The sequence below is a fragment of the Acinonyx jubatus genome, chromosome E2, assembly GCF_027475565.1.
Source record: "Acinonyx jubatus isolate Ajub_Pintada_27869175 chromosome E2, VMU_Ajub_asm_v1.0, whole genome shotgun sequence".
In the NCBI taxonomy this organism is placed as follows: Eukaryota; Metazoa; Chordata; class Mammalia; order Carnivora; family Felidae; genus Acinonyx; species Acinonyx jubatus.
In genome coordinates this window covers 34,853,537-34,881,147 of record NC_069396.1, presented here as the reverse complement: position 1 = coordinate 34,881,147, position 27,611 = coordinate 34,853,537, and the positions used below count along the sequence as shown (strand labels likewise).

Sequence of the window (27,611 nt, the reverse complement as noted above, 5' to 3'; positions counted from 1 at the left end):
GGCCTGTGGAAGGCCCTCGCTGAAAGCAGGGACTTGGTGATTTCCTGGAGCCTACAGGAGACAGAGAGGCACAGGCTGGGCGGTGCTGAGGCCTGGGCCGGCCAGATGCAAGCGCAATGATGAACAAGCAGCCTCTCCTCTCTGGGGCTGTGCCCTCAGAAATCTGTTTTCTCAGGGACCGAATGAGACAAGGGAGGCCAGAGGCCATCTCTCCAAGGTACACAGCACAAAAGCATGGGCTGGCGCCTTTCCCCTGAATTCCACAAATAGTTTGTGAGTGTAGCAACTTAGGGTTCTTACTCTACCGCCCAGGCCTCCTCTTCACCCAGATCTCTGTGATTTCGCCAGGCAAACCTCCCGACCTTAACCTACCCTAGTTGGAACCATGTTCCAGTGGCTTGACTCTCAACTCTGTGCGGCCTGGGCTATCTCCAGCCGGATAGGGGTGCTGTAGCCTCTCCAACACCCCAGCACCAACACCGACCATATATTCTATTCAATGAAATGTATTTTGATTCAATGAAATACACCAGGCAGTGCTTCTCCAGGAGACAAGAGGCTCAACTCATACAGTATGCTGGTGTGCGAATGTTTTTAAAAGTCAGAAACAACACAGCTAGAGTTTTGCCAGCATGCTACTATGATTTTAAAAAATTTTTATTATTTTTTAACATTTATTCTTTTTTGAGAGACAGAGAGAGAGTGCGAAGGGGGAGGGGCAGAGAGAGAGGGAAACACAGAATATGAAGCAGGCTCCAGGCTCCAAGCTGTCAGCACAGAGCCCAATGACGTGCTCCAACCCACGAACCGTGAGATCATGACCTGAGCCAAAGTCTGACGCTGAACCGACCTGAGCCACCCAGGCGCCTCGCTGCTATTATTTTTATGAGTTACATTAATCCTGAACCATTCAGTGTTTTATTAGTTCACCTTCAGTGTCTGGGAAAGCTTTAATGCAATGCAGTGGCACAGACACTGATGGAGGTCCTTCTCTGTGCCAGACCCTGGCTACACTCAGGGGATACAAAGGTGAAAGACTCAGAGAGCCAGACTCAGTTTTTGGAGCACAGCGTCTACAGGAGAAGAAAACAAAGTATTACACCATGTGATAGATATTAGGGTGGAGGTATAAAGACAGTTGCAGGGAAGCCTGGGCGCAGGGCTATTGGAGCACATCCACACAGGTTGCACACTGCCTAACTCTGGGGTGCCATTCACACAGACTAGGGTTTGGCAAACTTTTTCTGTAAAGGGCCGGATAGTAAATATTTTATACTTTGTGGGCCACACAGTCTCTGATGCAATTACTCAACTCTGCTGTTGTAGCACAAATGCAGCAATAGACAATATGTAAACAAATAAGCATGGCTGCATTCTAGTCAAACTTTATGAGCACTGAAATCGAGTCATGAAATATTCTACTTTTCAATTATTTTCAACCACTAAAAAGCATCAAACATCATTCTTAGTTCACGCACTATACAAAAACAGGTGGTGGGCTGGATTTGACCCCAGGGCTCTACTTGGCTGGCCCCTGACATAGATTACAATGAGAACGGCATCCCTTTGAGTTGTGCAGCGACCTGCGGGTCCTGTCAGGATCCATGCAGAAGTTGATATTTGAGCCAAGTTTTAAAGGGTAAGTAAGCAAGTAGGTGCTGACCAGGTGGACATTTCAGGAAAGGGATGACAAACACAGGGAACAGCATGGGCAAAGGCATAGCACAGTTTCCCAGGAGGAAACAGAGAGGGATGGGACATAGAAAGATAGGTTGGAAATAGTGTGGAGGGCCTTGAATGCCACACTCAGCAGTGTGGGTTCTGTTCTGTGGACAATCGGGAGTCATTCATGATTTTAGGCAGAAAGTGATAGGGTCCGGGCGCCTGGGTGGCTCAGCCGGTTAAGTGTCTGACTTCAGCTCAGGTCATGATCTCACGGTTTGTGGGTTTGAGCCCCTCATCGGGTCTGTGCTGACAGCTCAGAGCCTAGAGCCTGCTTCGGATTCTGTGTGTCTCTCTCTCTCCGTTTCTCCCCCACTCACATTCTGTCTCTGTCTCTGTCTCTCTCTCTCAAAAATAAATAAAACTTAAAAAAATTAAAAGAAAAAGTGATAGGGTCTATGACTGCATTTTAAGGAGTGGAATGCAAGATGGAAAGACCAGTTAGGAGGCATGCAAACCAGGCAGGGAAGAGATGACAAGTGTCTAAACAAGCCAAGGAAGGGCACAGGAATCAAGAGAGGGAATTCAAACGTCAACTGAACACACAAAAAGATGCTCAGCATTGTTAGCCATCAGGGAAACATACATCAAAACCATCGTGAGATACCACTTCGAACCCACTGGATGGCTTTCACACACAAAAAAAAGAGAGATAATAAGTGTTGACAGGGGTGCCTCACTGGCTCAGTTGGTAGAGCAGGTGACTCTTGATCTTGGGGTTATGAGTTTAAGCCCCACATTGGGTGTAGAGACTCTGTAGAAATAAAATCTTAAAAAGAAAATAACAAATGTTGGCCAGGATGTAGAGAAATTGGAGCCCTCCCACACTGCTGGTAGGGGTGTGAAATGGTATAGCCACTTTGGAAAACAGTCTAGTAGTGCCTCAAAAGGGGAGTACCTATGACCAGGAATTCCAGTCCTACATATATACAATAAATAAATAAATAAATAAATAAATAAATAAATAAATAAACAAACCTATGTTCACACAAAAACTTGTACACTAATGTTCAGAGCAGCCTTATTCATCCTAGCCCCAAAGTGAAAACAACCCAGATGTCCATCAACTGATACATGGATAAATAAAATGTGGTATATCTGTACAGTGGGGTATTATTCATCAATACAAAGAAACAAATTACTATACACACATGATGAACCTTGAAAACATCATGCTAAGCAAAGAAGCCAATCACACAAGACCAGGTATTATATGATTCCTCTGAATGCAAAATGTTCAGACTAGGCAAATATACACAGACCGAAAGATTGATGCTGACCTAGGGCTGGGGGAAGGTAAGGGGACTGAGGCATGATTGCCAAAGAGTATAAGGTTTCTTTTGGGAGGTAAATAAGATATTCTAAAATAGATTGTGGTGATGGTTGCACCTCTCTAAATGGGTGAAATGTACAGCATGTGAATTGTATCTCAATAAAGCTCTAATCGTTCGTTTTAAACTACATGCAGTTTTTGTAATTTAGGTTTTTGGTTCTGTTTAATTCAATGCATATGTTTTCATCTTAGGAATGATATGCTAATAGCAACTTTTTAAAAACTAGGACATTGTATAACCCATAGGGAATTATATGTGAAGTTGAATAGACTCAGAAATACCCTTGGACCTCTTCCTTTCCCTTAGTCCTCATGGCCAGTCAGCCAAGATCACTTCTGTTTGTTTGTCTGTATGTTTGTTTAACAGTCTTGTTGAGATATTATTCACATACCATATAACTCACCTATTTCAAGAGTACAGTTCAATGGTTTTCAGTCTACTCACAGAATTGTGCAATGATCTTTGCAATCCATTTGTCAAAACAATTTTATTATCACCAAAAGAAACTCCATACCCAGTAGTAGTCACTGCCTTACTCCCCCATCCGTCTAACTCCAGGCAACCATGAATTTATTTTTTGTCTCTCTGGATATGCCTGTTCTGGACATTTCACATGAATGGAATCCTACAATATATGCTATTTTGTGTTTGACTTCATTCACTAGCATAGTGTTTTGGTTCATAAAAAGTGTAGCAAGTATCAGTACCTCATTCCTTTTTATTGTTGAGCAAGATTCCATAGTGTGTCTATGCCACATTTTATTTACCCATTCATTAGTTGATGGATATTTGGTTGTTTCCACTTTCTGGTTACTATGAATAATGCTGCTATGAATGTATATAAGTTTTTGTACAGATGTACATTTTCATTTCTCTTTGGTACATAACTAGGATTGGAATTGCTGGGTCAAACTTAATCATTTTATAAGAACATAGTAATGGTATCTTCAACATTCAGCAGACATGAATCTCATTGTCTATCAACTCTAGTTGTCATATGGTGAGTTTCCTTCCATCCAGGGAATTCAACCACCCAAACATAATGTATACGTCCTTAGATGTGGACATACACATTAGCTGATATACCTGGGTGAAGCTCTCATTTTCAACCAGAAATAAACAAAAAATAGCATCCACATGTCTTAAAGGAGAACACTGCCATGCACTAACCCCACTTGCCATATCTTTCAATGATATGTCATGGTAATTACAGTATGATATTTCCCCATTCCAATTAAGATGAGAGAGGGTACAGATAACAATGTCCTTCTTCCTTCTCTTTACATTTTTTTCTTCTTTTTTTCTCACAAAAGAAGCAAACAGAGTTAATGGTACAGTCATGCCAGCAGACCTGGCTCCCATGTTTAGGGGTTCAAGGCAGTTCTGCACAAAATAGTGCTGAGAATTCTCATCCATCATCCTCATGACTTTTCTTGTGTGTATGGTGAAAAATATACAAGATAAAAGATGTCATTTTAACCATTTTTAAATGGCATTAATTCCATTCACAACATTGTGCAGCCATCACCACTATCTGTTTCCAAAAACTTCTGCATTACCACAAACAGAAACTCTGTAAATACTGAGGAAAAAACCATTCTCCTCATCCTCATGACTTCGTTTTTGTTTTAAAGAATTCTTAAATTTTTATTTATTTTTGAGAGAGAGAGAGAGAGAGAGAGAGAGAGAGTGTGTGTGTGTGTGTGTGTGAGCAGGAGAGGGAGACACAATCTGAAGCAGGTTCCAGGCTCTAAGCTGTCAGCACAGACCCTGACATGGGGCTCAAACCCACAAACCATGATATCATGACCTGAGCTGAAGTTGGATGCTTAACCAACTGAGCCACCCAGGTGCCCCACATCCTCATAACTTCTAATGTACTTTCTGTCCCTATGAATTTGCCTATTCTAGATATTTCATGTGAGTGGAATCATATAATATTTGTCCTTTTGTATCTGCCTTGTTTCACTTGCATGTTTTCAAGGTTCACCCATGATGAAGCAGGTGTGAGAATTTTGGACACAATCCTTTTGATGGCTAAATAATATCCCACTGTATGGATATGCCGCTTTTATGTATCCATTTATCTGTTTATGGACACTTGGGTTATTTCCACCTTTTGTCTATTGCGAATAAGGCTGTAATGAACATTGGGTATAAGTATCTTTTTGAGTCCCTCTTTCCATTTTTTTTTCTTTTTTTTGAGTACCTACCTAAGACTAGAATTTATGGGTCATATGGTGATTCAGTTTAACTTTTTGAGGCAATATTAAACTGTTTTCCATAGTGACTGCACCATTTTACTTTCCCACCAACAATGCACAAGGGCTCTAATTTCTCCATATTCTCACCAATACTTATTTTCAGCTTTTGTTTTTTAATTGTAGCCATTCTGGTAGGTGTGAAGTGGTAACTCATAGTGGTTTTGATTTGCATTTTCCTAATAATTAATGATGTTGAGCATCCTTTCATGTGCTTTTTTTGGCCATTTGTATATCTTCTTTGGAGAAATATCTATTCAAGTCCTTTGCTCACTTTTTGAATTGGGTTGTTTGTCTCTTTGTTGTTAAGTTTCTGGAGGGTTTGTTTTGTTTTTACATGTTGTGGATATTAAACCCTTATCAGATATATAATTTGCAAATATTTTCTTCCATTCTTTAGGTTGTGTTTTCCCTTTCTTGATAATGTCCTTTGATGTACAAAGATTTATATTTTTAATGAAGCTCAATTTATTTGTGTCATTGCTTGTGTTTTTAGTGTCATACTTAAGAATCACTATCACCTTATGACTCGTGTGCAAGAGAGGCAGAACATATAAATGTCTCACAAAAGAATTAACATGGAAGAGATGGCAGGTCAATTTATCTTCCTATGAAGAAAATATTTGGAAAACACATATTTGTACTGAATATTGGCTACAAACACATCTTTTTTTAGGCAATTCTGTTACTTAATGAGGTGTTGCTCTGAGAACAACTCTAAGTTCCTTTTCATCAGTTATTTGGGTCTCCATCACAGTAGTCAATTTGAGAGGTGTCTGCCACACCCATAAACAATTTCTCCTTCTAGAAAAACTATTCCCCCACAGTGTCCTCTGTCATATAGGTAGTCCCCTAGAAGCCATGTATGTACCTGGTCAGGACTTAAGTTGGGCGATCAGTTTCTCTCTTGAGCATCTGTATTTGACACTGAGAAATGTGTTAATTACTGTAAGGGATGGTGAAACAGTCATATCCTGCCATTTCTGCTTCACTCCTTGCCTTGGGGTCCACGTGAGATCCCTATATATTTATATTAAATATTTCTCCTCTGCAAATTTATGTGGATCAGTTTTGTATCAGCGTGATGTTTAAAAATAATATTTATGTTCCCGTATTTGTGGACTGGCTTCTTTCCCTGCAGAAACCACGTCTGCAATTGGAGTTAAACTATTTTAAGTCCCTTAAGTGAGGAGGTAAGAGTTTTAGGCTCATCCAGTTGGGGATGGGGGACCCTTAGAACACAGGTCATGATCTCCTTCCTGGAACATAGTCTAGGGATGCCTGCCAGCCCCGAGGAGAACCCTATCCTCTGGCACCATTTTAAACATGACATTGGCGAGATGGCGAGGCTGTGGTGTCAAAGGCAACCGCAACTATTAGCTTATGGCAGAATACCTTGGCTCTCCAAGGTGTGGCATTCAGGAACCTATGTCCCATTGAGGGACGCAGAGAGCCTGAGAAAAGCTGTGAACCCTCAGAGGTCTGTGTCTGATGAAGAGGCCGCCATGGCCGAAGCCATGGGTATTAGTAGTGGAGGCCAGGTGCACAGTCATACTTCAAGGGCTGCTAGTCCTGAGGGCGGGGAAAGGAGATACCCAGCCTTATAGACCAGTGAGCACTCACAGGTGACTCTTCTTCCATCTTCAGGACTCAGTGGTCCTCTTACCAAGGCACATCTTGGGGAGGAGAAGGGACATGGGCCTCAAAGGTGTGAAATTACTGCTCTCAACTCATTTGCTAGACTAGCCTGGACACAACTCTTACTCTTTGGTAGGATATGGGTTCATCAGACACTGAAAACCCAAAGAGGCCATGTATTCTTTGCATATCTGAGATTCTATGAAGTTCAATTTAGATCATCTTCTACTAAAATCTCTAGAACCCCAAATCTATAGACATTGTCATCAGGAGCCAGAAGAAGAATAAAAAGGCTACTTGTTTCTGCCTTGCTTCCTCTTCCCTTTTCCCATTCTCCTTCTTCTCTCCCTCCCTCCTTTCCTTCATCAATATGTATCAAAGGCCCTATTCTGGATCAGGCTTTTTGCAGGCTCTAGGAAATCCCAAGATGACCAGATGCAATTCTTCCTGCATGGTGCTCACAGTCCTGAGGGAAAACAGTGACTAAGCAGTTTCCAGACCAGTGAATTAATGCCAACAACAGGGGCCACAGGAGCAGAGAGGAAAGCCTCTCAACTCTGCTTGAGCAGGTGTTGCAGGAAGGTATATGATTCTCAGAGGAGTGTGTGCACTTCTGGTATAGGTGTGGATGTCCATGGTAGACACAACTCATTATCTACCCCAAAACTATTCTCCCCCTTCTTCCTTCCTCATCAAACCCCAATTCTGTTTGGGGCTGCCTGTGTGCCCATCCTCAGCACAGATATATGATTGCTTCTGTTTCCATTGTCAGACACTCTATTTCCCAGGGTCCCCCTCCCTTGTAGCTGTGGCTTGTGGCCCAGATCTGGGCAAAGGGAAACACTGTTAGAGAGCTTCTGCCATGCTCGGCTTCCCTAATAACTTGGATAGCCCTGGTGGTGCCAGCCCCTCCCCACTCTTCCTGTCCTGAGTGCATATGGGACACCAGGAGCTGTGGGCCATCTTGCAATCATGATGACAAAAAGCCAAAATGCTGAAATAGCAAAGAACAAAGATGAAAGAGCCTGGATTCTCAAAGACTTTGCTCAGCTGTTGCAGCAGCACTTGACTATCTATCTCCAGATTTCTTACCTGGAAAAATAAAACCCCTGCTAATTGAGTGTTTTTAAAAGCATTACTGAAAACATTCCTAACTGACACAGCAGTGTCTCAGAGGAAATACCTGCTCATTCAACATTTGGGGCCCAACTGCCTGAGAGCTGATTTTCTTCCTGTTAGCCCTGAAGCAAAATCTGACAGTCTGCAGCAGCATGTATGCCCAACTTTTATGGACTGAATTGTGCCTCCCCCACCTCAGTTCATATGTTGGAGCCCTAACCTCTAATATGACTATCTTTGGAGATAGGGCCTTTAAGGGGGTAATTAGAGTTAAGTGAATTCCTAGGAGTGGGGCTCTGTCCCATTAGGACTGAGGGGTGTCCTTGGAAGAGGAAGAAGAGATACCAGGAGTACGTACACATGGAGAAAAGGCTATGTGAAATCACGGAGAAGATGGTCATCTGCAAGTTTGGGAGAGAGACCTCCGGAGAAACCAATCCTGCTGACACCTTGATCTTAGATTTCCAGCCTCTGGAACTATGAGAAAAGAAATTTGTTGTTTAAGCCACCCAGTCTGCGGCATTTTGTTATGGTGGCCCTAGGAAACTAATACACCCAACTACCTCCTAAAGAGGTTCTCTCTGGAGAGGATATAGCCCATCACTCCCACCAACAGCAGAATCCACCACTGATGACCTTTCTTTCTTAAATATGAAGGCAAAGTCATGGGTTATTAGGCTTCTGAGGCAAGCAGCAGCATGAGAGGGACTAGCCAAAGATTAAAAACCCAAGCAAACCAACAAAAAAAGACAACTCAAAGATTAGAAAGAAATGCTATTTTAAAAACCATCTAATGCATACTCTCAGAGAGATTCAAAACAATATTACATCAATAAAACAAGAAGAGGATGTCAAGAAGAAAGAGCAATTGGAGAATAAGGATGCTTTTAAGGATTGAGAAATTACTGCCAAAATGAGATGAATTATTGAAGGATAAAAAGTAAACTTTGATAAAGAGTCAAACTATGAGAGCAAGTGAGAGAGAGAGAGAGAGAGAGAACTAAATAGAAAGAAGAAAACAAGGGAAAAATGGAGAGAAAGAAATAATAAAGGAAGGGAATTTCCAAGAGTTGAATAAGGACCCAAATTTTGATTGAAAGAGCCCACAGTGAATGAAAAATATATCCTAGTGAAATGCAACAATATGAAGGGAATAGAAAGTCCCAAAAGTTTCCAAAGAGTCAAAGCTAGTCAGCTGGAATGGAACAGGAATTGGTCTGGTTTCTGACTGCTGCTTAGCAACAACTCCGGACATAATAAATACTTTCACAGTTACGAGGAAAAAGAGCATTTTGAACTTGGAATTCTATACCCAGCCAAACATCTATCCAGTAAGAGAGTGAAGCAAAAAACTTTCTCCAAACAGGCAAGGTCTCAGAAAATGTAACTCCCATGTGCTCCCTCTCATAGAAAACTATTTGAGGTCGTGTAAATAAATAAGTAGGGGAAAATGGGATCCCAGAAAGCAGTGTATCTTTAACTCAGGAAAGCAATGAATGCAAGACCCAGTATTGCCAAAAAGGAAACCATTTCAGCTCAGAGCAGAAAGATGGAGGGGTTCAGGACAGAGGCTTCTGGAAAAATGGAGGATTTTAGTTGAGATATTTTTTTTAATGTAAGAATATGATAAAGACATATCATGCAAGGAAAAAACCCCAAGCCAGTCAGAAACTCTGAGAGGGAGAGGAGAAAAATGGTTGTATGGGAAAATTATAGTCCAAACTGGAAGCAAACCAAAATGAATTTAGGGTAACCATGTTCCATTCCATGGCAAATCCCAGTGATTTTTTAAATTCTAGAACCCTATTGTTTATCTAATTTTATGCTAGTTCTCATAATTCCTCTGTATTCCTCATACCTCATAGTTAGTTCCTACATATGCTGATGGATATAAACTGGTTTTAAAAACATGTATGAAACCGTAAGAGACTCTTAAAAACTGAGAATAAACTGAGGGTTGATGGGGAGTAGGAGGGAGGGGAAAGTGGGTGATGAGGATTGAGAAGGGCACCTGTTGGGATGAGCACCGGGTGTTGTATGGAAACCAATTTGACAATAAATTTCATATTAAAAAAATAAATAAAAACATGTATGAAAACTTGATTTGTTTGGGGCAGCTTTAGACTCTTCTGGTACCACAAAGAATATTTGTGGTGTCTGATTGGGTTCTGGTTACACAGTACTTGGTTTATGAAAAATCACCCCACTGTACTCATAATGTGTGTGCTTACCTCACATGTGATTGTTTTTTTCTTCCTGTTTAAGTGTACCAGACAAAAGAAGAAGTATGGAAGGTAGGAGAAGGAGAATGGAAAAAATGGTGAAGAGTGCTGATATCTTTATCTTAAGAAGTAATTTTTTAAAAAATAATAAAAAAAGTCCTGAATATTTAAATTTACCAAGGTAACTGCGGAGACTTGGTGGCTCAGCCGATTGAACATCCAACTCTTGATCTAGGCTCAGGACATGATCTCATGATTCATGAGATCAAGCCCTGCGTCAGGCTCTTCTGACAGTGCAGAGCCTGCTAGGGATTCTCTCTCTTTCTCTCTGCCCCTCCCCTACTTGTGATCTATAAATAAATAAATAAATAGATAGATAAACAACCATTAAAAATAAGTGTACCAAGGTAACCAATAGACAGAATAAAAGTAACACTGGAACAGTTTAACACTGAGAAGCCCAGTGGAGGGGAGGTAGAGGGAGTGAGGGACAGTCATGTGTTTCATGGCATGAGTCAGTAGATGTCCCCTAAGGTGGTGTTAGCCACCTGAAAACTGAAGTCACTAGTAGTTAAGGGCATTGCTTCTGATGTAGGCAGGAGTGGGAATGGAGACTGTTGTTATCAGTGATTCTGAGCTATTCAACTTATTACCACATGAGAAATATTATCTTAATAATATAAAACTTAAAAAAAACCCTATTCAATAAAGAAGTACTAAATTGTATGATGCAATCAATCCATAAAGGCTGAAGTGGAGCTGAGTAGAGAATTTTGATGTTTCATGGATAGAGCGATTCTTTGCCATTTCTTCTAAAGTCACCCAGACCCACTAAAGTCCTAAAGGATCTTTTGATTTTAGAAAGGTCCTGGCTGTAAGATCTTGACACAGGCTCTAAAAAGCATATACAGCTTTTAAGAGTTCTAGGAGAGTCTCAAAGATGCTCCAAACAAAACTAATTTTATTACTTTGTGTTTTATTTATTTTTTTTTTTAATTTTTTTTTTCAACGTTTATTTATTTTTGGGACAGAGAGAGACAGAGCATGAACGGGGGAGGGGCAGAGAGAGAGGGAGACACAGAATCGGAAACAGGCTCCAGGCTCTGAGCCATCAGCCCAGAGCCTGACACGGGGCTCGAGCTCACGGACCGCGAGATCGTGACCTGGCTGAAGTCGGACGCTTAACCGACTGCGCCACCCAGGCGCCCCTAAGTTTGTTTTTTTTTAGTAATCTTTATACCCACCCAATGTGGGGTTTGAACTCACAACCCTGAGATCAAGAGTTGCATGCTCTTTCTACTGAGCCTACTGTTTTTGTTTTGTTTTGTTTTTGTTTTTTTGAGAGGGGATGTGAGCAGGAGATGGGTAGAGAGAGAGGGAGAGAGAGAATCTTAACCAGGTTCCACACCCAGCTTGGAGCCTGACTCCAGGCTCACTCTCACAACAGTGAGATCATGACCTGTGCCAAAATCATGAGTCAGACACTTAACTGAGTGAGCCACCCAGACACCCCAACTTTATTTATTTATTTATTTATTTATTTATTTATTTATCTATTAACTTATTTATTTTGAGAGAGAAAGAGAAAGAACACAAGTGCAAGCAGGGTGGGGGGGCGGAGGGCAGAGAGGGAGAGAAAGAATCCCAAACAGGCTCTACGCTGTCAAGGCAGAGCCAGACATGGGCTCGATCCTATGAACGAGATCATGACCCAAATCAAGATCGAGAGTTGGTTGTTCAACTGACTGCACCACCCAGGCATCTCCCAACCTTATATTTTAAAAAGCAGTTTATACCCACCAGCCTTTGTAGGGACTATGCTCCAGGGAAGTATGGGTAGGGGGGGGGAGTATGGGAATTCGCATAAAACTCAATAAACAATAGGATGTTGTAATCTCAAAATTATTGGGTGTTTGCCGTGAAGTTGAATAGTTACTTTAATTTGCTTCACAACCTGGACAAAACACACAGCTAGGTGATGATATCAATTCACAAATGTTCATACATTTCGCTCTATAAAATCTACATTGTGCTGAGTAGTGGAAGCTCAGTCCAATCCTCAGGGATGCTTTTGAATTGTAGACTGATTTGTGAATTAACAAGGCATTTTATATGGACCTTCCTCCTAGAAAATATACTCTTAAAGCATTTTGTACTGAAATTAAGAGGCTCCTGGGTTGCCCCTGAGGCCCCTCCATGGAAGGATCCATGAAATCTTGCTCCAGGTCTTAGAGTTGAAGAACTGAAGTCCACTATGTTTCTAGCATTTCCGTAGGTCCTAGGGCAAGAGAATTACTTGGGAGGCTCATAGCGAGCAGATTCCTCTTGCGGAGAGCCCTGTGTGGGGATAAGCTTAGAAATTCCCTGGGCTTGCACCAATGGGTTAACAAGGTATAAACAATTACAAAGTCATAGGATGCTCACACCCAAGTTTGGGTAAACAAGATTAGGAGAATAAGGATAGAGAAGGGGGGCTAAGTCCCCCAGAATAGAGGGGCGGGCAAAGGCCCCCAATACAAATGTATATGAGGTAAGCAAGATTAGGTATTCAGGGCAAAAGCGCCCGCCAATTTAGTACTATAGCAGAAAGCTGCTTTCATAGGAAGGAGGGACCAAATTAGGTAAACAGGTAAATAGGGGTATAGACCCCTGTGCTGCAGGTGAAGCTGCCCAGAGCAGAGCTGATTAGCAAAAGAAAAGGTGCCTTATTAACTCTGAGGTTACGAGCTCTATCTGTCCTATCCCCCAGGCTAGCTAAGATAAACAGACACGGCGCTTCCTGTCTGCTGTTAACAACCATCTGCCCATCCGCCTGGCACCAGGACTTTGTTTTGTATTAACCCAAACCCCTAAACCCGAATATCTTCAAGATCCCCTTTCCCTCACGTCCATGAGTTAATGTTTACAGTTTCATTGTTTCTTTGTGCACGTCTATCACCATGTTTGTAAGCCTTCTGATCCTCATAAAAATGGAGCAAAGACCCTTAATTGGGGCTCTTGTCTTTTCCTGGACATTAGCCATCTCTTGCTTTTAATCCTGCATCTGCTCTCTTGCTGGTCAAGAGAGAACCTTAGACTTAGAGTCTACGACAGCCTTGGTCACTGAGATGTTCCAAGCAGAACTAGTTGAGTGGCTCTGTTTACAGGTGAAGAAACCAAGGGCCAGAGTGAGGAAGTATCTTACTTCCTCATCCATTCAAGATCGCAGCAGCAATAATCTCCATGGAGGGCCTAAGAGTGGGAGTCACTTCACAGATGCACCCTTGATAATCTTTTCAATAATAATTGGCCCTGGTCTGGCATGATCTTGCCTAGTCTTCAGAGTCAGAGAGGGTGAGTGGCTTGTCAAAATCACCCCAAAGGAAGTAGCTCAGATGGCTTGGAACCCTTTATGGGTAACTTCAAAGCAGGCAGCCAAAGGTTGTGGGGACTATAAAAGATAGCAAAGATACTGTTTTACCCTCATAAAGCTGCCAAGCCTTATTGGTGGGAATAATGCATATACACAAAATAAAATATTTATTGGATGTTTACTACATGCCTGGCCTAGAGGCGTGGGCCCTGGGAGATGGCCTTGAGTCCTGAATTCATCCTGCCTGAATTTTCATTCTCTTTGGCTCAGATAACAGTTTTAACGTTGTGTGCGCTCAAGCTGCAGCTTGGGAGAATGTGTGTCCTCGTTTCCTTCACCCGTCGCTTATTGAGGCCCTCTGTAATTTCCACAGAAAGGAGGAAGCCCTGTTGTCCTTTTTGATGTCCCAAGTAGGAAGCAGTCTGTGGTGAGTCACCGCTGCCTGATCACTTATGAGGAGGTGAGGACCCCAGGGGAGGGCAGGGGGCCTGTTCAGGGATCTACATGGATCCACTTTGGGCATCAGTCAGCCTCCACCAGACACTGACCAGAGTAACGGTTCCAGCAGGCAGCCCTAAGCATGCCACTCCTTCCCTGGTCCTGAGGCCCTGCTGAGCCCTCCAGCCAGCCCCACATCTCTCTCCTGGGCCCTCCTCACTCTGCTCCCTCTTCACAGCTGTGCTTGTCTGGATGCCACACACTGTCACCTGCCTTCCTGCTTTTGTCCACACATTGTCTCCTGCTTGGTAGGCCCTTGCTGTCCTGTCCAGCTGGCAGAACACACCCATCCTTCACATGGCTGCACAAGCTATGGTTCTTTTGTGATGCTCTCCTGGACACTTGCAAGTCTAACTTTGAGCCCAGCAGTTTCCAGGGCTTACAGTTGCCTGCTGCTCTCAATACCTCTGCCCCCTGCATCTCACTTGTTTTTCTCCATCACTGGATGTCAGGGACCCGAATTTACGCACTTTATATCCACATCCTTGGCATAAGGCATGCTGCCTAGTCAACACTCAAAAACAAAACAAAGCAAAAGAAAAAGCAAAAACAAAAACAAAAAACAACAACCTAAAAATTATCAACCAAGAAAGTTAGGAGAAACTAAAAAGGAACAAAGGCCTTTATTTGGGATCCCAGAATTACTGTTTGAGGAGCACAGTTTCTAGGATAACCAGGAAAGTGTCTGGTTCACATAGGGCATTTTATGAGAGAGAAGGAAGGAGTCATTATATGATTCAGATAAAGAAATGGAAAAACAACAACAAAAAAACCCCTGTGAATTTGGTGTTGAGCGGCTGAGCCACTTCTGATTAATCTTATTGATTATTTTACCAGTGCTATCAAATGAAACTGTCCCTGGTATGCATTAATTAACTTTACTGTCCCCTTATGGTTCGATTGCCAGTTGCCCTGTTGAAATTTTATGAGCAACTGCCTTGCAAGACAATTGCTACTTCTGGCCCATTTCGAGAGTTCATCAGTTGGGAAAGAAAACGGAGCTTCAAATGCAGTCTCTTATGTTCAGACATTTCCTACAATTCCACAGAATGAATGCATGCCCCTTCCATGCTGTCCCTCTGTGTCCCTGGGCCGCAGGTAACTACTCAAGGATGCCAAGAGTTGCTAAATCTTTAGTCCAGTTCCTCACTTTAGATATAAGGAAACCAAGACCCAGAGGGAGGAAGTGACTTGCCCAAGGTCACACTGCTGGTGACAGAGTTCAGACTAGAGCCCAAGGTCACACAGTCGGTGACAAGAGTTTACACTGGAGTCCAAGGTCACACAGTCGGTGACAGAGTTCACACTGGAATTCAGATATCCTGTCTCCCTATCTGGTGCCCCTTTCCCTTTACCATGCTTCTTGGAGTGGCTTCTCCCTTGGGGACACGGCAATTTTATGCTTAGTCATCGGACCTTGTGGATGGCATAGGTTGTCCTCAAGGGGACAGAGGGGCCCTCTGAGGAAGACCTCCTGCCAATGATGGAGGAGGAAGGAAGTATGAAGTCATAAGAATTGCCACAATCCCTGGTTTCCACAAGTGAAACCTGGGGAGGCTGAGCCCTGCCCTAGAGCAGTGTTTTGAGGGTAGGCAATGGGCATGTGGGAGGTGCAGGCAAGACCTTTCCTAACCTACTGCATGACCTTTCCAGGCTCATCTTCCCTGCACCAGCCCTGACAGCTCATGCTCCAGCCACATCTGGCGCCTCACCTGTCCTGGCCATTCCCATCCCCTTTACTCAGAGCACCTTTGCATTCAGGCTATTTCCTCAGCCTGAGCTAGCTTTTCCTCTCAATCCAACAATTGCAAGCCCAGCCCACCTTTTGGGTCCACCTCAAAGACCACTTGCTCTAAGTCCTTCCTGATTCCCCTCCTTTCTGTGTCTCACACAGTTTGCGCACTCTCGTTAGGCATGGCTTGGTAATTTCTATCTGGATACATGTCCCTCTTCTCTTTACCCTGTGGGCTTGAGGACAGAGATCCTACTTGTTGATATTGTGTCTCCCATATCACTCAGTAAGCCTCAGGGGGATAGCAGGCGCTTCATCTTCATCAGGTCCGGGTCCGTGGTAAACAAGAAGTGAGGTTTCCTGGGACAGCCTCCAGGTCAAAGGTCCAGATGAAAGGGGAACACTGCTGTTGCTTCCAAAAGCAGCAATCATCTGTTTTGCAGAGCTCACACCCGGTCAGTTGCCCCCTCTCCTCGATTCTCATCTGACTATTTTGGCCTCTCTCCTTGGCACACTTCCACCGTCCCCAGGCTGGGGCCCACCCTCTGCCTCTCTAGCAGCTGACCTGGCCTCTCCAGATGTTTGTTTTGCCTGCAGGATTGAGGAGTCTGAACATTGCTTTTGCAACACAAGCCCCAGGTGGCTGTGTGACCTTGGCAGGCTACTTTACCCCTCTGAGCCTTGCAGTTCTTCACTGGTGAGGGTCACCTGACTCCCGGGGCTGCTGTGAAGATCAGATGAACGAAGGCATGAGATGGGCCAAGCACTGTGGTCTGATACACAGTAAGTATTCAATGAACGCTTACAGAAATAGAAAGAGGGAAGAAACCCGGCCTTAGTCCATTGTTTCTTCATGTTCCCCAAACTTACTCCTGGACCTATATTTGCCATTTCTCTGTTTGTTAAGTCCTGCCTGGGGCAATACTGCAGCTGTCCCTCACTGCCATCCCTCATCTGACCAGCCATGCCCTTCAGAAAGCCAAGACCCAGGGAGGGTGGGCTGCTGGTGGGATCCCTGTCCAATGTCATCTGGTTGTCTTTGCCCAATTGGGGGTGAAATCCATAGACAGTGACAAACCTACACAGTGTTATTTTTTTCTTTTTAAAGATATGTCACAAATGGGAAGACTCTGAGGGCATGGAACATGTCCTGCTTTCTGGAGCCCCTCCTGTGTGCCAGGCTTGGAGGGTCCCTGTCAATAAGGGAGACGGTGAAGCCAAAGATGCCCAAAGCAAAAGGGTGTTCACAGCACCCACGGCTGCTTCTGCACCAGGCTGCTGTGTTCTTTGGCTTGCCTCCCCGAACTCCTTTCTGGCCCTCTTGCTAATCATGCCATTTCTAAGGGGAAAGTGGCAAGAGTTGAGGGGGCAAAGCACAGGGGTCCAGTCTGGGCCTTACTCCCTAAGACACATCATCTCCATCCCTGACTCTCCCACCTGGAGGGTAATTCCCCCTACCTCTGTTAAGTAAGAGCCACGCGCAAGCCTCCACATCCCTAGTGGCACCATTTGGAAATAACAGAGGGAATCAGGTCTCTTAAAACCATCTGTTTATGTGGCTCTAAATTAAGTCCCACTGTGTGATCTCTGTTTCTTTATACCGTGGTTGTTAACGAGAGGCCCCACTGGGCAGATAAAAATGTTTTTGAAGAGCCAGCAGAAAGGAGTTAGTCCTGATAAACAGGGAAGCCAGGAAGGGCTAGCGCTAAGCTGAGAGGAAGAAGTAAGGGATGGAGGAAGGTCAAGGCCAGGACTTTTTACACACAGGGAATTTCTGGAGGCTTGTGAACAGTGGATTGTGCCTCTTCCTCCTTCTCCCTTTATATTATATCTGAGTTTTCAAAGGGATGAAACTGGGGCCTTAACCTTGGGCAACTTTCTAGCCAAATGATCCTGACAGCCTATTTGTGCAGAACTTATCATTGGTAACTTTGTAAACACTTGGTTAGCTCACTGCTGTCTTGCTGCTTCTCCCTATCAGTCAGGGTCCATAAACTGCTCTAGATCTTTCAACAGAGGGAATTGAATACCAGGAATTGGTTACACAGAAAATGGAAGAAGAAAAAAAAAAGAGAGAGAGAGAGAGAGAGAGAAAATGGAAGACGTGAGAAGGTAAAGGAAAGCATTAGCAACAACAGGAAGCCTCTTCCTCCCCCCGCCCACTGAGGAGGGAAAGTTCAGAGTCAGTGCTAGTCCTGGCGGGCAGAAGCCTGACGGGAGCAGGGGCTGCCTGTGGGAGCTGGCCACATGCTGGGAAGGCTTGCCTGCAGGAACTGGAGCCACGTAAGGGCTGTCCTCTTGAGAGGTGGAAACAGAGCAGAGACACAGCCACTGCTGAAAGTGCCCCCTAATGCAGAAGAGGAGGGGAGAAGTGCCACTATTCTCCCCTCCTGCAAGCCTCAAGTCTTCCACTAACTTCTCCTGTTGGGCAAAATTAGCTGGAAGCCAGTCAGCAAGGGAACCTGGGAGATGCAGTTTCCTGTAATACAGAGAACAATAGAAAGGCAGGGAGCAAATAATGAGTACCTCTCCAACAAACCAAGGTTACTAGATGACCCAGCTAGGAAACAGGGAAGCACTGGTAGGAGCAAGGGAGCTAAGCAGGCAGAATGGGGGCTAGACCCCCATTTGAAGCCATACAGTAGTGTGTCCCACAATGTGTGACAGACACCATGTGGGATACAGGAGCTGAGGAAGGTGGCAAGGGAGGAAGGTGGCAAGGGGACCAGGCAGGGCATCAAGCGACAGTTTATTAGGGACTGAGAAAGATTGTCTTTTTTTTTTTCTTTTCTTTTTAATGTTTATTTTTTGAGACAGACCATGCATGAGAAAGAGTGGGGAGTGGCAGAGTGGGGGAGGGGCAGAGAGAGTGGGACAGAGGATCTGAAGTGAGCTCTGCGCTGAGAGCAGAGAGCCCCATTTTGGGCTCAAACTCAAGAACTGTGAGATCATGACCTGAGCCGAAGTCAGACGCTTAAGCGACTGAGCCACTCAGGCGCCCCAAGCTTGTCTCTTTTCAATTCACTTTCCAATCATCTGATTGCATTACAGAGAAGGTCTCTTTTTGGTGCCAATAGGTCTTTAACCTCTAAAGACCTCAGGTCTAAGCTTTTGGCTGGTGTAATAGATGCTGTTGGCCTGCTCAGACCTCTCTATCCAGTTGACACACTTCCCAGCTGTTGTGAGTGTTGGCTGTTAAGACTTCACAGCTACAGCCATCTCTTGGGCATGGCCTCACCTGGAAATAGGTAGGAGATTCTACCACCGCCCCCCACCCCAGGACACTCTGCAGGCAATGACTAACGCAGGAGACAAAAGCGTTCATATGTCAAGATGGTTCAAGTGCGAGGTACCATTCATGTTCCAGACCTCACCACAGGAGCAGGCTGAGGCTAGCCTTCAGCTGAACCCACACCTTTGCTTAGCTTCTGTTTCCCTCCCCCTTCATCAAGATTCCTCCCTCAATAAATCACTTGTGAAAAAAAGTCCTTATTCCTCACTTTAATTGTAGAGAATCTAACATTGCAGGCAACAGGATCTAGCTAGAATTTACTGACTTTTTATCCTATTTTTATCTGGTTGGTTTATGGTAGACTATAAAGGTTTTCCATTTATGGTAGTGATAGAAAGTTTCACTTTAAAATGCTGTTCGGGCTCCTGGGTGGCTCAGTTGGTTGATTGTCCGACTCTTGATTTTGGTTCAGGTCATGATCCTAATCTGTGAGATCAAGCCCCACTGGGCTCTGCACTGAGCATGGAGCCTACCTAAGATCCTCTCTCTCTCCCTCTGCCCCTCACCCACACACATTCTCTCTCTGTCTCTAAAAAAAATTTTTTTTAAATAATTTTCATTTGACAAATGTAATTTAAAGAAAGATGCAAAATAAAGAAAAGTACAGGTTGTACCCAATGTTCATAGTGGCTTCATTCATAGCCCCAGACTAGAAGCCACTCAAATGTCCTCAGCTGGTGAAGAAATAAGCAAATTAAAATGAATCCATATTCAGCAATAAAAAAGAAAGACTATTGATACATAAAACATTATGGATGAAACTCAAAAGCATTAGGTTAAGAAACTGCCACAAAACTCTAGGTGCTGCATGATTCCTCTTATCAGAAACTTTGAAAAGGCAGAACGATGGGGACTGAAAGCAGGTCAGCAGTCGCCAGGGCCCAGGAGTGAGGGCATGGCAGGACTGCAAGGGACAGGAGGGGACTTTGGGGTGATGAAACATTCTATACAACGTGATTGCAGTGGTGGTTACATACTGTGTGTATTTGTCAAATCTGATCTCTAGTTGTGAATGAATAAAACATGGGAATGAAAGGTATAGCATGGGGAACGTAGTCAGTGGTGTTGTAATAGCATCATATGTGACAGATGGCAGCTAGGCTTGTGGTGAGCATAGTGTAACACGTAGACTTGTCCAATCACATGTTGTACACCTTAAACTAATGTAACGTATGTCAGCTATACTCCAGTTAAAAAAAAAAAAAAAAAAAAAAAAAAAACAAGAGAAACTCAAAGGCATAGTAAGGTTGGAGTTGCTCTTTTTAAAAAATATTCTGAGAGAGCGCGCACGTGCACATGCACATGAGCAGGGGAGGGGCAGAGAGAGAGGGAGAGAAAGAATCCCAAGCAGGCTCCGTACTGTCAGTGCAGAGCCTGATGTGGGGCTCGATCCCATGACCATGAGGTCATGACCTGAGCAGAAACCAAGAGTCAGACGCTTCACTGACTGAGCCACCCAGGCACTCCAGGAGTTGCTATTTTTGACAGCAAATTGTATGAATCAGGAGTAAGCTAAATAGAGAAGAAAATAGTATAATTAAAATTAAATTGAAAAACAAACAGGCTATATGCTTCAAAAGGGTGAATTCTAATATAAACTGTAAAGCTGATTTTTTTTTTTAAGTAGGCTTCATGCTCAGTGTGGAACCCAACATGGGGTTTGAACTCATGACCCTGAGATCAAGAGCTGAGCTGAGATCAAGAGTCAGACACTTAACCAACTGAGCCACCTACACCCCCCCTTAATAAAGCTGATTTTTAAGAAATAGTATAGACTGCACGTGGGCACAGGAGAAACTTACAACTGTGGAGGGGCGCAGAGAGGCGAGAGAATGACAATCTGTCAGGGGAGCATTCAGGTCTTCACTGAGTCACTCCTGGGAGGCGAACAAGCTGGGAAGTTCTGTTGGGTTGGGACAGAGTAGAGGAGGTGGGTGGGAGCCACTCAGACTTGGTTCCATGAGTATCCAAATGATGCTCCCTGACCTGTGGCCTCAGGCTTGATGCTGGTGCCAGATGCAGACAGCTGGGGGGGAGTGGTGAGCAGCAAGCAGCATTGTACCCCTCTTTCTCCTTCCCCTGAACAGGTGGAGTAGAAAGCAAGGACCCCTCTCTCTGCACATCCACACCTTTCCTGATGTTTTTGCATTGTGTTTTTCTTTAAAGCAAATATCCCTAGCCAGAGAGGAAGGAGGAGGAGGAAGGAAGAGTTTCCTGAGGAGGGTGGCAAAGGAATATTTCCCCCTGCTCAGCCTTCACATGAGGTGGAGAGCAAGAAGAGGGATTGATCATGAACATGAACTCTTGAGCAACCACTATGGAGAGCCGGATGGGTGAGGGTTTACTGGGGCAGGGAGTGTCTGCTCTCAGCCTTGGTTTTTCAACTCCAAGCTGCTTATGGATGGGCCTTTCTCTTCCCCTTTCTGTTTCTGACTCTCTTTGACGGATGTTCAAGCTAAGCAGAGGCAGGATGGCTTTATTTAGCAGAGGAAGCTGCTTTGAGTCTCATAAATGTTGACTTTGTAGAAGTTGGCTTGTCCAAACATCATCCATCACCGTGAACCATATTTCATCAAATTAAATGACTACTTTTTGCAAAGAAGTACTTGTACCAATATTTACCTTGCATCTTGTAAAATCGTATGGAAATCGAATAATGATGTTGCAAAAAGTCAATCCCCAGAGAGAATATGGCTGAGATGGCTATGCTGTGCATTCTGGCCCAGTAGACCATCTCCTTCACCTTGGTTCCCCTCCTCTCCCTGTGGCAGCCCCAGCCCCAGCAGGAGGCAACTGAAAGACTTCCTAGTCTACTTGGATGCTCACATAGAGAATTTTTTAGATTTAGACTTAGCCCCCTTTTCCTCTCCATGGGTTCAGTTTTGTTGCTTTTTTTTTTTTTTTTTTTTTTTACCTTGCTAAGAAATTCCAAAAAAGTGAGTAAACAGTTGTGTAGTTATAGAAAATCTGTTACCTGGGCACCTGGGTGGCTGAGTTGGTTAAGCATCAACCTGGGCTCAGGACATGATCTCACACTTCGTGAGTTCGAGCCCTGCATCAGGCTCTGTGCTGACAGCTTGGAGCTTGGATCCTACTCCGGATTCTGCGTCTCCCTCCCTCTCTGTCCCTCCCCCTCCCCCCGCTCGTGCTCTGTCTCTCTCACTCTCAAATAAACATAAATAAACATTAAAAAAAAAAAAGAAAATCTGTTACCAGTAAACATTAATAGAAGATGCTGAGAAAAATTACTTTGGTCGTTTCCTAAGTGGTATGCCTATTGTTAATAATTTCATTAATTTATCTGTCAAATATTTAGAGAGTACATACACTCTATATGTACATAGTATATATACAGTGTGTAGCTATACACTATACTGTATACTATGACAGATATACCTGTCCAGGTATGTATCCATGTCTTCACTATACAAATATTATTGAGCGCTTACCATGAGCCAAACACTGAAGCAGTCACCAGACAGGGAAGAATGGCAAATAGCTCCAGTGCCCTAAAATGTTATTTTACAGGAGGCAGTGGTGAAGCCTTCATCCACTCCGTTGTTCCTTCCTGTGTTAATTCACATCCACATTTATTCCTTTTTTATTTCATCATTTCATGGTGTTTTTTTCTTTGAGGTGTAATTGACATATAACATTTTAAGAATTTCAGGTATATAACATAATGATTCAACCTTTGTATACATTGCGAAATGATCAATCACCCCAATAACTCAAGTTGACACCCATCACCATACGTAGCTACAAAGTTGTTTTTTCTTATCATGAGAATTTTTAATGTCTACTCCTTTGGTAACTCTTCAATATGCAATGCAGTATTATTAACTGTAGTTACCAGCTGTAAATTATATCCCCGCAACTTTTTTATTTTCTGATTGGCAGTTTGTACCTGTTGATGACCTTTACCCATTTTGCCCACACCCCAACCCTGCATGTGGCAACTACTAATCTGTTCTCTGTTATCTGTATGAGTTTTGTTTTGTTTTGTTTATAGATTCTACATATAAGTGAGATCATACAGTATTTGTCCTTCTCTGTCTGGCTTATTTCACTTAACATAATGCTCTCAAGATACATTGTGACAAATGGTAAGTTTTCATTCTTTTTTATGATTGAATAATACTTTGTTATATATAATTATATATTATATTATTTCGTTATATACATATAAAATGAAGTATTATTCAGTCATTAAAAAATGAAAACTTACCATTTGTCACAACATGAATGGTATTATATATAGAATTTATATTTTCAAATTTTTTAGTGTTTATTTATTTTTGAGAGACAGAGACAGAGCATGAGTGGGGGGAGGGGCAGAGAGCAAGGGAGACACAGAATCCAAAGCAGGTTCCAGGCTCTGAGCTGTCAGCACAGAGCCCGATGTGGGGCTCGAACCCATGAACCATGAGATCATGACCTGAGCTGAAGTCAGATGCTTAACCGACTGAGCCACCAAGGCGCCTCTATACTTTTCTTTATCTATTCATCTATCCATCGACACTTAGGTTGTTCCCATGTCTTGGCTATTATAAATAATTCTGCAGTGTGCATGGGGTGCAGATATCTTTTTGAGTAGTGTCTTGTTTTCTTTGGATAACTACCCAGAAATGGAATTGCTGGATGGTATGGTTTTTCTATTTTTAATTTTTTGAGGAATCTCCATAGTGGCTTCAGCAATTTACATTCCCACCAGCAGTGCACAAGGGTTCCCTTTTCTCTACATCCTTGCCAACACTTCTTTCTTGTCTTTTCGATAATAGCCGTTTTAACAGATGCAAAGGGATACCTCGCCATGGTCTTCATTTGCATTGCCCTGATGATTAGTAATGTTGAGGATCTTTTCATGTACTTGTTGGACATCTGGATGTCTTCTTTGGAAAAATGTCTATTGAAATCTTCTGCCCATTTTTAATTGATTGCTTTTTGCTATTGAGTTATATGAGTTCTCTATATATTTTGGATATTAACCCCTTATTGGATATATGATTTGAAAATATTTTCTTTCAATCAGTAGGCTGCCGTTTCATTTTGTTAATGGTTTCGTTTCCTGAATGTCCTCTACTGGGCACTAAAGTGCTGGTATGAGATATTTTCCTGCCCTTGAGGAGCTCACAGCCTGGACACACTCCAGAATCCATTCCCAACTCTCTCACCATGAAGTCGCTCAACCATCTACCCACCAGAGGAAAGGGCACACATGGTGATGTGAAACAGTGGCCAAGAAGATGGAGCAATTGACCAGACAGTTGCTCAGTGACTGGCCTGGGCTCTGGTGCTGGGGACCTTGGAGGAGGTTAACTCTTCCCAGCGGCATCCTGTACTTCCTCTTTGTCCACCTTCATCCATTTGAAGTTAGTTGTCTAAAGGCAGCAATGCAACAGTGTGTCTTTTTCAGAACAGGGTCTGAGCACAAACAATAAGTGCTCAACAGATATTTGTGGCCTGACCTCTTCTGCCAGCTTCACAGAGAGCAATGGATTCTTCCTGTAGGGCCTCTGGGACAGGGTTTTGGAGGAAGTCTCAGGGACCTTGTTGTGTTGGTATGAGGAGTGACTAGTATTCAGAAAAAAGTGCCACACATGTGATAAATGCTCAAAAGAAACATGAGTGATGATGATTAGTCATGAGTGGCTAAGAAGCCGGGCTGTCTGATCAAGGCAGAGAGAGGTTGGAGGCGCTGGACTCCAGAGGATGCGTCCAGCCTTGGAATGCCAAGGGATGCTTCTGAAATCCATGGACAAAGGTGTTTCTCTGCTTCTCCCTTGTCCAAGTACCCCATCCTGGCAGTCCACACTGCAGGATTATCCATGAGCCTGCCAAAGTGGGGACTCAGAAGCCCGTGGTGGGGACTCCAGCCCCTGAGTTGCCGAAGGCAGGCTGGGGGGCAATTGCAAACACAGGTGGGGTAGAGCAGTAGGCACCCACCTGGGTGCTCCCTGTCCGTTGGCACAAACTTGGTTCTCCAGTTACTTCCCTTTGCCTCTGTTGGGGGAAGGGGTGGGGCTCTATTTATCCTTCAAGTGACATAAAGGAAGGGGCACCTTGTTTTACAGGATGAGGGGATTTGCTAGCTCCGCTGCTGTTTATAGTTGAGATGATGTCATGTGGCCTGACATCTTGAGCATTTCCCTTTCTCACTTCCTCCATGAGCATTGCCTTTAGTTTAAAATCTTGAATCCCTGATGTCAGTTTCCCCATCAGTTCCAAGAGCCAGAGGGAAGTAATAATTTTGTCACATGACTATTTAGGCCGAATCGCACTGAAGCCTGGCTGCGCCACAGACACAGGGCTAAGCACTTCTCATTATTCACTCATCTAATCCTCACAGCAGTTCCTTGAGGCAGGTGCTGTTAGCACTCTCAGTGTACAGATGAGGAAACTGAGGCTCAGAGTATGCAAGGCACCTCTCCAAAGCTATCAGGTGTTAAGTGGTGAAAACAGAACCCAATCTCTTAACCACAAAATCTTTTTTTTATTTTTTGTATTTATTTTTTTATATAGAGAGAACACGAGTGGAGGAGAAGGGGAGAGGGAGAGAGAAAGAATCCTAAGCAAGTTCCATGCTGTCAGCTCGATCCCACCACCCCTGGATCATGACCTGAGCCGAAACCAAGAGTCAGATGCTCAACTGACTGAGCCACCCATGTGCCCCAACCACAAACTCTTACATCTCCAAGAAAGGCAACTTCTGTTTCTGGAATTTGGATTGAAAGAAAAGCCAGGAGGACAAAAAAGCTGTTACTTTGGAGGTGACAGCTTATTGGAGGATAAGAGGTTGGTTGGTGGTTGGAGGAAACGTTTCTTAGGTGAAAAATGGATCTGAAACATCCCTTCATTTTTAGCAATAACTATAAGCAAAACAGCCTTTCCCCATTAGTAATCTATTATCCAAGGCACAGAAACCAGATAGTGGCCAAGAAAACAACATCTCTGAGCCCTGGACTGAGAGAGCCAGAGGGATGAGTGAGGGACCTGCAAGTTTCCCAGTTCCCAGTTGCCCCAACACACTCGCCGTGCCCACACCTGTGGTCCATCTCCTGTGCCCCATGCCCATGGCAGAGCAGCGTGGGGGCAGCAAGGCCTCTGACAGAGAGCACCAGTGGCTTTCCAGAGACCGTGCTGGGCGAGGACTGCTGCAGAGCCAGAGAGCTTGTGGCTGTTTTGTTTTGTTTTGCTTTAATAATTGGGGAGGGAACCAAATGAAGAAGCAAATATCTGGCACAGAACAATCCAAAGGATCCCAGGGCCTCAACAGAGAAGAATCCAGACCCACCCGTGGCTGCTGTTGCCATATTCAGGCAGCGAAGCCCAGACTTGCTGGATGCCTCCGGGAAAGGATGTGATGAAAGCGGAGGAATAAATATTCTTTTCCTCACTGTTGAGATCCAAAAGCCTGTGCCTTTGGACACACAGAAAGGAGAAGCTGACTAAAGGTGGAGGGGGCACAGGAAGAGTAAGACCAACACCCCTCCCCCAGAGGTGGGGGGGAGGAGGGAGAGCAGAGGGGAAGCCCTGAAGCCGACATCGGTGGTCCGTAGAGGGACTCTTCCCAGGAAGGACTCTGGGGCCATGGCAAAGCACCAAGAAAACGCCAGGGCCCCAGGCAGCTTCCAAGAGTGAGGAGCAGTGAAATGATCACACCACAGAGAGAGACACTACACTGAGAGCACTGAGGAGGGCTGGCCCCCAGACAGACGGGATTCTGGGTCCTCAATAATAAGTCCTGAGTAAACCCCCCAGAAATTAGGGGCAACCTATGAAAAAGGGTGAGTGCTCCCAGTTGGCCTGACATTTCTGCTACCTAGCATAATAGAGGCTTGGAACAAAATTAAATTTGTATATATATGTATGTATGTGTATATAAATTTGGCTGGCTGCGTGGTGTGTAGAGGGCACGTTTCTCTCCAGACAGAGTGTGGGCACCATCATCCTCAGCAAAACTTGCTGTTTTGTCTCTGGGAAGTAGTCTTGCATAACAGATCTCTTGTCGCTTTGGGGAATCCAGTGGCTCAGACCCCCCCAACCCCTCTGCCGGTGGTCTGGAGAAGGTCTGCTTACGTCCCACACAAGGAGTTTCTGGGAGGAGATTCCTTGTTCTCCTGGAATGGTGTCTGTCCCACTGGCAGGTTGCTCCCTGACTCACCCTCTTGCCTATGTTCAATATGGAATTTCAAATTTAAGACAGTAACTGTTTGGTGCTGAGGACATCAATTCAGAGACTGGAATCCATGGGTCTTAGCTTGCCCCTCAAGGCCTGCTGTTACCTGGCTTGCTCTGGCTTCATGGCCTGACATGGCCCCTCTTGGACAAGACACTCTGATGGCAACATCTCAAACAGGTGGCTCTCCGGGGTAACCTCCGGGCATGTCTCCGCTCCCAACCATCACCCCACCCCCAACCATGCATCTATTCCCTGGCAA

General features: G+C 44.1%; 2 long non-coding RNA genes across 2 annotated transcripts; one reads left to right on the top strand and one right to left on the bottom strand.

The window, feature by feature from the left end:
- Window positions 1-706: 706 nt before the first annotated feature.
- On the bottom strand, window positions 707-27,611 carry LOC128313216 (uncharacterized). The gene is made up of 3 exons (XR_008293587.1): window positions 27,456-27,611; window positions 20,973-21,073; window positions 707-1,073 (listed from the first exon to the last, which is right to left on the bottom strand). It is a non-coding gene; the product is annotated as an uncharacterized LOC128313216 (long non-coding RNA).
- Window positions 14,135-27,040, top strand: LOC128313215 (uncharacterized). Its single transcript, XR_008293586.1, has 2 exons — window positions 14,135-16,661; window positions 25,693-27,040. It is a non-coding gene; the product is annotated as an uncharacterized LOC128313215 (long non-coding RNA).